Below are 10,795 nucleotides of genomic sequence, written 5' to 3' on the forward strand. Positions count from 1 at the left end.
GCCGCCCGCGCCGCCTCCCTCTTGCTCGTCATCAGGCCAGTGACAAGGCCGTGGGGGACATGCTGCAGTCAGACTTTATTGAGCCGTCCGACAGCCCTTGGGCGGCGCCAGTGGTCATGGTCGCAAAGAAGAATGGAGACTGGCGGTTCTGTGTGGATTACAGGCGGCTCAATGATGTGACCACTAAGGACTCGTATCCTCTCCCCCGCATCGACGAGTGCTTGGATCTAGTGTCGGGGTCCTCGTGGTTCTCCACGCTAGACCTGAAGAGCGGCTACTACCAGGTTCCCCTGTCTCCTGAATCCCGCCCGAAGTCTGCCTTCTGCACCGGTCGGGGTCTGTGGCAGTTCAAGGTACTCCCCTTTGGACTATGCAATGCACCTGCCACTTTCGCTCGGCTGATGGACAAAGTACTGGCTGATATCCCCCGCCAGGAGTGCCTGGTGTACCTGGATGACATTCTGGTGCACGGGCGCTCCTTCGAGGGAGCTCTGGAGTCGCTGAAGCGGGTCCTGGGGAAGTTACAGGAGGCGGGTCTGACACTGCATCCGGAGAAGTGCCGCTTTATGCGGAGGAAGGTCACGTTCCTGGGGCACGAGTTGGGCGCGGAGGGGATCGGCACCATGGACGAGAAGGTGCGGGCTGTGAAGGACTGGCCAACCCCCCGCGACCAGGGTCAGCTAAAAGGATTCATAGGTTTGGCCTCGTACTACAGGAGACACGTCAAGTCTTTCGCCACCATCGCAGCGCCTCTGTACCGGCTGCTGCAGAAGGACAGGGACTATGTGTGGTCTGAGGCGTGCGAGGAGGCGTTTGTCAGACTGAAGCGAGCATTGTGCGAGGCTCCGGTTCTCGCCCCGCCTGACCCCACCCTGCCCTTCATACTCGACACGGACGCCAGCAGTGTGGGGGTGGGGGGTGTTCTGTCACAGCCCTGGCCGGGAGGTGAGAGAGTGGTGGCGTATTTCAGTCAGAAGCTCAAGAAATCTGAACGGAATTACTGTGTCACCCGCCGTGAGCTCCTGGCAGTGGTGCTTTCTGTCAGGCATTTCAGGTACTACCTGGGAGGCCTCCCCTTCACTATAAGGACTGACCACTCCGCTCTCCAGTGGTTATTGACTTTTCGTGAGCCGGAGGGGCAGGTCGCCAGGTGGTTGGAGGTACTACAGGAATACGACTTCAAGATGGAGCACCGACCTGGGGCTCGCCACTCCAACGCGGACGCCCTCTCACGTCGGCCGTGTGCAGCAGACGGGTGCCGCTACTGCGACCGGAGAGAAGCCCGGGAGCTGGTACTGCGGACAGATGGCGGGGAGTGTGCAGCCGTCAGGCGGCTAACGGAGGCCGTCTGCAGGGAGTTACAGACTGTGACTGATGCTGAGTGGAGTGACGAGCAAGAGAGGGATCCGGACCTCCAGCCCGTCTTGCAATGGGTGGAGGCCCAGCAACGCCCGCCCTGGGAGGAGATAGCACCCTCCTCCAAGGCAACTCAGGGACTATGGACTATGTTTGACTCGCTGCGGCTGTCCCGAGGCGTGCTGCAGCGGGCGTTCAAGGCAGCAGCTACCGGGGAGGAGCAGTGGCAGGTCGTGGTCCCGAGCGGCCTGCAGGAGACAGTGCTGAGGGCCATGCATGGAGCGGGCGGCTCTGGACACTTCGGCGTCAACAAGACACTCCGCCGACTTCGACAGAGCTTCTACTGGGGGCGGCAGAAGAGGGACGTTGTTGACTTCTGCCGCCGCTGTGACCTCTGTGTTGCCCGCAAAGGCCCCACAGGGCGCTCGCATGCGCCACTCCAGCAGTTCCCAGTGGGGTGCCCTATGGAAAGGGTGGGCATAGACATTACAGGGCCGTACCCACGCTCAGATGACGGGAACTGTTACGTCCTCTCCGCCATGGATTATTTCACCAAGTGGCCGGAGGCATATGCCATCCCAAACCAGGAGGCCGAAACGATTGCAGATGCCCTGGTGGGGGGCATGATAAGCCGGCTAGGGGTGATGGAATCCATTCACAGTGACAGAGGAACAAACTTTGAGTCTCGGGTGTTCGCTGCCGTGTGTGAGCGCCTGGGCATACACAAGACCCGCACCACTCCGCTGCACCCTCAGAGTGACGGGTTGGTGGAGAGATTCCACCGGAACATGGGAGATCAGCTGGCCATCGTCACCTCTCAGCACCAGAAGGACTGGGACAGGCACCTGCCCCTGGTGCTTATGGCCTGCCGCTCTGCTGTACAGGAGTCTACAGAGTGCACGCCAGCTCTCCTCATGCTGGGAAGAGAGCTACGCACCCCGGCAGAGCTGGTCTTTGGACGGCCGCCCGACGCCCCGGCTGTCCCTGCAGGGCCGGAGTACGCCAGGAAGCTGCAAGACCGCCTGGATTCAGCTCACAGCTTTGCTCGGAGGCAGCTGTTGGAGGCCGGAGTGAAACAGAAACGCTACTACGATGTGAAGTCTCGGGGACGGGACTTCAAGCCAGACGAGTCGGTCTGGGTCTTCAACCCCATAAGGAAGAAGGGGCGCAGCCCCAAGCTGGACAGCAAATGGACTGGACCCTGCAAGGTCCTTGAGAGACTCGGAGAGGTTGTGTACCGTGTTCAGATGCCTCCTCGGGGGAGGAAGGTGGCCCTCCACAGAGACAGACTGGCCCCTTACAGGGGGGGTCCTCCTTCCCCCGACACGGACGCACCGGCGACCTCTTCACCTTTGCCGGACGTTCCCCCCTCCCCCAGCCCCCCAGACACACCACAGGGGGACCTCGTGCCTGGGTCCCCTGCCCCTTTGCCTTTCCCCACTGCCCCTTCCCCGGGGACTGGCCCACCGCCCCTGGCCACTGTTCCCTTACCCCCGACCCCCACAGGGTCTCGCCGGAGGAGGCGGACAAGGCCTCCGGCGCGGTTGAGAGACTATGTGATGTCCCTTGGGACGCAGGACTGTTGACATGGACAGTGATTAAACGTTGGAAAAAAAAAAAAAAAAAAAAAGAAAAAAAAAAAAAAAGATTGTAAACTTGTATGTTTGCTGGGTTGTGGGGTTTGCTCTATTTCTATGCCATGTTGCTTGGGCTGTGTTTTTTTGGTACCTTCCTGTTCGGTCCTCGAGGACGAGGACTTTTTGTAAGGGGGGGGTAGTGTAACGGCCAGCTTGTGTTTCACCCGGGGGTGTTAGAGTGTGACACGACCGGATGGGCGGGGGTGTGGGCCGTTGAGTGCACGTTAAGAGTGGTTGGAGTTCTTGTGCTGCTCTTCCGATGTTTGTGACTCGAAGTGTTAATAAACCAAGCTAAACGTTGGAATACGTCTCTGCCTCCGATTCCTTGGATTACTACAATATTTATGTGCGTCATAGTTATACAAAACCAATTTTTTACGTGTCATAGTCAGTACTCGAGTTGTAAAAAAAAAACTGGAAAAAACAACAATTTTCACCTGTTTCAAGTAGATTTTCACTTGAAATAAGTAGAAAAATCTGCCAGTGGAACAAGATTTTTTTGCTTGTAATGAGAAGATAAATCTTGTTCCACTGGCAGATTTTTCTACTTATTTCAAGTGAAAATTTACTTAAAACAGGTGAAAATGGTCAAATAAGTTATTTTTCTGGTGATGACTCTAAATGTTGAAATAGCAGTAAAACCACATTCATTGATGAAATGACATAAGGGATGGAAAGGAGGGATGACAGTTTTACTGGGGGGATGATTTGGACCGTTTTTATTTCAGGGGGGGGATGATTTGGACCGTTTTTATTTCAGGGGGGATGATTTGGACTGTTTTTATTTCAGGGGGGATGATTTGGACCGTTTTTATTTCAGGGGGGATGATTTGGACCGTTTTTATTTCAGGGGGGGATGATTTGGACCGTTTTTATTTCAGGGGGGATGATTTGGACCATTTTTATTTCAGGGGGGATGATTTGGACCGTTTTTATTTCAGGGGGCGATGATTTGGACCGTTTTTATTTCAGGGGGGGATGATTTGGACCGTTTTTATTTCAGGGGGGATGATTTGGACCGTTTTTATTTCAGGGGGGGATGATTTGGACCGTTTTTATTTCAGGGGGGGATGATTTGGACCGTTTTTATTTCAGGGGGGATGATTTGGACCGTTTTTATTTCAGGGGGGGATGATTTGGACCGTTTTTATTTCAGGGGGGATGATTTGGACCGTTTTTATTTCAGGGGGGGAATGATTTGGACCGTTTTTATTTCAGGGGGGGATGATTTGGACCGTTTTTATTTCAGGGGGGATGATTTGGACCGTTTTTATTTCAGGGGGGATGATTTGGACCGTTTTTATTTCAGGGGGGATGATTTGGACCGTTTTTATTTCAGGGGGGGGATGATTTGGACCGTTTTTATTTCAGGGGGGATGATTTGGACCGTTTTTATTTCAGGGGGGATGATTTGCACCGTTTTTATTTAAGGGGGGGATGATTTGGACCGTTTTTATTTCAGGGGGGGATGATTTGGACCGTTTTTATTTCAGGGGGGGATGATTTGGACCGTTTTTATTTCAGGGGGGGATGATTTGCACCGTTTTTATTTAAGGGGGGGATGATTTGGACCGTTTTTATTTAAGGGGGGGATGATTTGGACCGTTTTTATTTCAGGGGGGGATGATTTGGACCGTTTTTATTTCAGGGGGGATGATTTGGACCGTTTTTATTTCAGGGGGGGATGATTTGGACCGTTTTTATTTCAGGGGGGATGATTTGGTCCGTTTTTATTTCAGGGGGGGATGATTTGGACCGTTTTTATTTCAGGGGGGGATGATTTGGACCGTTTTTATTTCAGGGGGGGTGATTTGGACCGTTTTTATTTCAGGGGGGGGATGATTTGGACCGTTTTTATTTCAGGGGGATGCCATCCCCCCTCAACTCGAGTACTGGTCATAGTTGTGCAAAACATTCAAAATGCCATTTTTTTACGTGCGTCATAGTTGTAAAAAATGTAGTTTTTTACACGTGTCATAGTTATACAAAACATACAAATGCAGTTTTTTTACGCGTTTAACGTTTACGGCGTTTAACGGCCGCGGGAAATGTCGCTCTTTACGCCGCTTATATAAAACGTTGCTTTTTACGCACCTCACATAAAACACCGCTTTTATAGGCACGTTTTGTACGGAAGAGTATCAGGGCAAGGCAGGAGAAAAATTTAAATAATATTTTTGAGGAGGAAGATTTTTTTTTCATTATGAACTTCGAGAAAAAAGTCAAAATGTTGAGCAAAAAGTCGAAATGTCAAGGTTAATGATGAAGTACAATTTCGAGAAAAAAGTTGAAATGTTGAGAAAAAAGGCGAAATTTCGATTTTCTCGAAATTGTACGAGGTGCACAATAAAAATAAATCTTACCCCCTCAAATATTTTTTCTCCTGCATGGTCCTGATACTCTTCCGTAGTTTTGTGCTCATAGCGGCGTTTTTTTACACCGCTTTGCTCAGCGGGTCGTTCATTTCATGCCCGCTTCTTGGCCCTTCTGGCTTGCCATAGTATGATGACGTGGCCAGGTGCACGTGCACCTGACAGGGAGGGGCGGGGCCGCGGCAGGGGGCGTGGTCATAGACATATGGAAAGGAACAGGAGGAAGAACAATCTTGAATGAGACTTAAATATTTTATTGTCTGAAAAATGGTTCAAATATGTTATTTTGTTACTTGAAAATTTTTAAATATGTTTATGTATAACATGTTTTGTTGATGAAAAAATATGTTTCTGTATTGTTCTTATTTTTGTGAGGGGGATATATATATTGTTTTTGGCACTACCTTGTTCTCTATAGCTGATATAACATGAATTACTCCTATGTGGGATCAATAAAGTTCTTATTTTTGCCATCTGAGAAAATGTAATATATTATATTTGGTGCCTAACTGTTTCCCAAGTATATTAGTGCGTGTGTGAATGAATAAATGAGACGTAAAACGAAAGTTACGCCTGTAACTACGGTTCTATGAGTCCCGGATGACCGCCAGGCGGTGCTGTAAGCACTGGATATCTTCCCTCGCGCATGCGCATGTCGAGTACAATACCAACAATGTCACGTCACCCGTGACCCCTGCATGACCCCCGGAAGGGTATATCTTCCGGCGTCAGCATGGGATCTTCTCCTAGAATCTTCTCGCGAGAGCACGAGGATTCGGAGTGACCGGCAGGCCTGGCGGTCATCCGGGACTCATAGAACCGTAGTTACAGGCGTAACTTTCGTTCTATTTCGTCCCTACTGACCGCCAGGCGGTGCTGTAAGCACTGGATGACGAATACCAACAATGTCACATAGAATCCCGGTCACATACCTCACTGACCAGGGGCAGAAGGACCCGGGAGTAGAACCACGCCCAATGGTTGGGGAGTGGCGACATTGATCCGGTAAAACCTGGAGAACGTGTCTGGCGACGTCCACGAAGTCGCGGTGCAGATGTCCTCCAGAGGCACCCCCTGCAGGGCAGCCAAGAAGCTGCGACGCTTCTGGTCGAGTGGCACCTCACCCCCACTGGTAAGGGGCGGCCACTGGCCCTGTGGGTGCGCTCGACGGTGTCCACCACCCAGTGGGACGGCGCTGTCCAGAAACAGCACGCCCCCTGTCGGGGCCACCATGGCAGAGAACAAGCTGCTCCGACCGTCGCACAGGCGCGGTAGCATAAGCAGCAAGGGCCCGTACGGGGCACAAAGGGCTTGGCCCACTCTCTGCAGGACCTAGGGCAGGAACGCCACGTTCGGCCACAACGTAGCCCCTGAGCTGACTGACAGGGCATGTAACTCATCGACTCGCCGATGTCATGGCGAGGAGAAAAGCTATCTCCATAGAGAGCCACTTCAGGCCCACCCGGGCCAAGGGCCCAAAAGGGTGGAGAAGAGAGGGCACCTAGCACCATGGGCAGGTCCCACACTGCTCGGGGGTTTATATTCATGTTTATGTTCTGGTTCTCTGGAAAGCGTCTAGAGACAACATCTGTTGTATTAGACGCTATATAAATAAAATCGAATGGAATCGAAAACTGGGGCCTTTGGGCTCCTCGGGGGGGGCGCAGCCTCAGAGCCCCCCTGAGAAAGAGAAACCAGCCGGTGGCACCCCACGGTGGCATTCTCAACCAGGGCATGTTGCGATGAAATGACCGCCACATACACCCTTAAAGTGGACTGAGCACGGCCACCATCCAGGAGGGACCGAAAGGAACCCCAGGATCGTGGCCACGGGGCAAAGAACAGGGTCCTCTGCCCCGTCTGCACACCAGGCAGAGAATCTCCCCCACTCGCACTCATACCAGAGGCGGGTGGGAGGCACATGGGCATTCGAGATGCCAGCCCTGACAGGTTCAGGACAGCTTGACAACAATGGGTCAGGCGCCGCAGCGGCCAGACTCAGAGCCAAAAACGACGGGGTCGGGGTGCAAAACCTGAATCCCCGGCTGGAAAAGACGGTCCCTCTGGGGGGCGTCATGTTGTGTCGCAGCAGAGCCTCCGCAGCAGTGGAAACTATGTTTCCCCGGTCGGAAGGGGGCCACCAAGAGGAGCCCGTGAGCCCTCTGGAGGACCCTCTGCAAAGGCAGCTTGCGCCGGGAGAGGAAGTCCGTCACCCGGTTCCTGTCTCCAGGCAGGAACATCGCCCGAAGGCCGGGCAGGCGAGGAGCTGTCCACGCTAGGAGGCCCCGGGACACCTGCAGCAGCTGTGCAGAGTCGGGGCCCCCTCTGGTGGCCGATCAAGGAACAGTGGACACACTGTCCGACCGACCCGGCACGTGCCTCCCCCACAGGAGTTGCAAAAAATGTTAGTGTGAAGTGCAGAGCCCAGAGCTCCAGCACGTTGATGTAGCGCGTGCGGACCCGGGAGGACTACTGATGACAGCCTCCCGGCAGGGAGGGGAAAGCGCCTAAGGGCACACCCCTCAGCCGGAATGTCCCGCCTCTTCAGGGTGCAAGGGTATAGACACACACCCGCGAAACCCTGACCAGCCTGCGCCCGTGCCTCTTGGCATCCAGGCGAGGCTGTCCAGCCACATTGCAGGGGGCGTAGCGACAGCAGGCCCAAAGGTATAAGAGGGGCAAGGGTTGCAATCACGCACCTGGTGAAAAAAGTCCTCGGTGACAGGGAGAGCCCGCACAGGAGCACCCTGAACCGACAACGGTGGCCCCGGTAGGCGAGCCCCCGGAACCACCAGTGACGTGCCGCGACCGGCACGTGAAACAAGCGCCCTGTAGGTCCACAGTTGCAAACCACTTCCTCCTGACCAACGCAGAGCATCTGCTGTGGTCAAGCCTCCGGAAGGGCAAGACCTTCATGTATTCGTCGAGGTCCCTCAAGTCCAAGATGGGACGACGTCCGTCGTCTCTCTTGCTGACGAGAAAGTAGCTCAAGTAGAACCCCCAGGCCGCGGCGGGGGGTCCACCGGCATGATGGCGCTCTTGGCCAGTAGGGCGGGCAACACCTGAGCCCGAGCCGGAATGTTTGCCGGGTCTCTGATGACGGTCATCTCAACCCGGCCGGAGATAGGAGGCCGGTGTCGGAACTGCAATACGTACCCCCGGGCTAGGGTGGAAACCACCCGGGCCCCAATGAGCAGGCAGCCCCGTAACCGAGCTGCTGCCGGAAAAGTAGCTGACGACCGGCTCCGTGGCCTTAGCGCCGTCTCCCCCGGGCTCCGGACGTCCCGGGGGGGCGACGGTCGGGATCAACGCCCCGACGCTGGTGGGACGGTCCGCGCACAGGGGGGCGAAAGTCACCAGCAGGCTGACTCACAGACCGCTGAAAGCCGCGCCAGCCGCCGTGGGCAGGCGGCCGGGGGCGAGGCCCGGGGGCCGGTGAAGGGCCTCCCGGTGTACAGGAGGCGGCCGCACCCCTGTGAAGGTACACCAGCCGCTGCCTGGTCTCATCAGCCAGGGCGGTGCGGTTCAGAGCTTCCAGGGCAGTTGCCCCAAACAGCTCCCCCGGTTCTGCCGGTGCCTGACGAAGAACCCTACGAGCAGTCTCCGTCAGGGGTGACTGCGCCAGTCAGACATGACGGCGCGTGTGCACCAGGGTGGACATCAGCCGCCCCAGTTCCCTCGTTCGGGAGGCAAAAAGCCTGTAGGGATATGTCACACATGTCCTGTGTGGAATCATCCACCTGTGCATCCTGCAGGGAGGTGGAGAGAGCCAGTAGCAGATGAAAAAAGGGTGTTCCCCAGCCGGCCGATGCGTGCCGCTGTTTCATAAGCCTTACAAATATGCCCATCAGTAACCCTACTCTGGGTAGAGGGGCACTTGGGATCTGGCTTCAGAGCCTCATCAGGAGCCACTATCAGTGCTGCAATGGAGGGCTCGATGGGGGGGGCATGTGGTGGAGACCAGCCACAGCAGCGTCCTCCATCGCCGTCAGAGCACGGTCATCAGCCGGCTGTGACATCTCTCCAGCATGAGTGCAGCTCCCTCAAAAAACTCCGACAAAGACGGAATGTGAATTCCACCGGAGAAGGATTGCGCCTGTGGAAGGCGCTAGAGGCCACCTCCGCACGCGGTGCATCCAGCTGCAAGTGTGCCAGGGCAGTGCGGATAATGCTCTGCACGGAGGAACAAACCGTCCCCTCCCGAGAGCTCTGGGCAGATGAGTGCGAGGAGAACCCCGAGCGCTATGAGGCCGGGTCCCCTGATGACACGTTGAAGTGGCTCGCCGAGGCTGCAATGGAGATGGCGTCCTCCGGCAGCGGCGGTGGCGACCCCAGAGCAAACTCTGGCATGGCAGGTTCCACCTGGCCAGTACCAGGTTGCAGATTGAGGAGGAGCGCCGTCATCTGCTCCATGTCGGCAGCCAAGCGATCTACCTTCGAGGAGAGCTGGCTCGTCATCCGCCGTCGTTTGGGGGCCCCCACCACTCTCTTTGCCGATCGCTTCAGAGAAGACCCCGGCTGAGATGAGGGGAGGCTGGCCGACGGCCCCGGCTGCTCGGGGCCGAGGCACGACACGCAGAGGTCCTGGTCATCCGCAGGGTCCAGGGCGGCCATGCACCCTGGGCATGAACGCTCCATCACAGCGACTGGTGGGAGAGGGAGCGGACACGCTGCCGTCGCCACGGATGTGCTGGCAGGAGAGAGGAGCGGACACGCTGCCGTTCACACGAATGTGTCGGTGGGAGCGGTCACGCTGCCATCACCACGGATGTGCCGGTGGGAGAGGGGAGCGGAAACGCTGCCGTCACCACAGCGAGCACGCTGCCGTCACCACCAATATGCCGGTGGGAGAGGGGAGCGGCCACGCTACCGTCAGCACGGATGTGTCAGTGGGAGAGGGAGCGGACACGCTGCCGTCACCACGGATGTGCTGGTAGGAGAGACGAGCGGACACGCTGCCGTCCACACGAATGTGTCGGTGGGAGAGGGAGCGGACGAGCTGCCATCACCACGTAGGTGTCAGTGGGAGAGGGGAGCGGAAACGCTGCCGTCACCACAGCGAGCACGCTGCCGTCACCGCCAATATACAGGCGGGAGAGGGGAGGGCCACGCTACCGTCAACACAGGTGTGTCAGTGGGAGAGGGGAGCGGAAACGCTGCCGTCACCACAGCGAGCACGCTGCCGTCACCGCCAATATGCAGGCGGGAGAGGGGAGGGCCACGCTGCCGTCACCACGGCTATGAGAAAAGGCAAAAATAGGCGTCTTTACTCAAAAAGAAGAGAACAATCCTCTCTCGTTTCTTTCCTTTTTTTTCTTTTTTTTCAAAAGAAAAAAATAATCTGCAAGGAAAAAATAATGTTGTCACATTAATAAAGTGGGAGAGGGAGCGAAACGCTGCCGTCACCACAAATGAGCCGGTGGAAGAGGG

The 10,795-nt window shown here is 55.8% G+C and overlaps 1 protein-coding gene across 3 annotated transcripts in view; it reads right to left on the reverse strand.

Annotated features, from left to right (window-relative positions):
• The window catches only part of shld2 (shieldin complex subunit 2), a 40,540-nt gene that overhangs the window by 27,795 nt on the left and 1,950 nt on the right, over positions 1–10,795 (reverse strand). The window lies entirely within an intron of this gene.

Source organism: Cololabis saira, chromosome 17 (genome assembly GCF_033807715.1).
Source record: "Cololabis saira isolate AMF1-May2022 chromosome 17, fColSai1.1, whole genome shotgun sequence".
Taxonomy (NCBI): domain Eukaryota; kingdom Metazoa; phylum Chordata; class Actinopteri; order Beloniformes; family Belonidae; genus Cololabis; species Cololabis saira.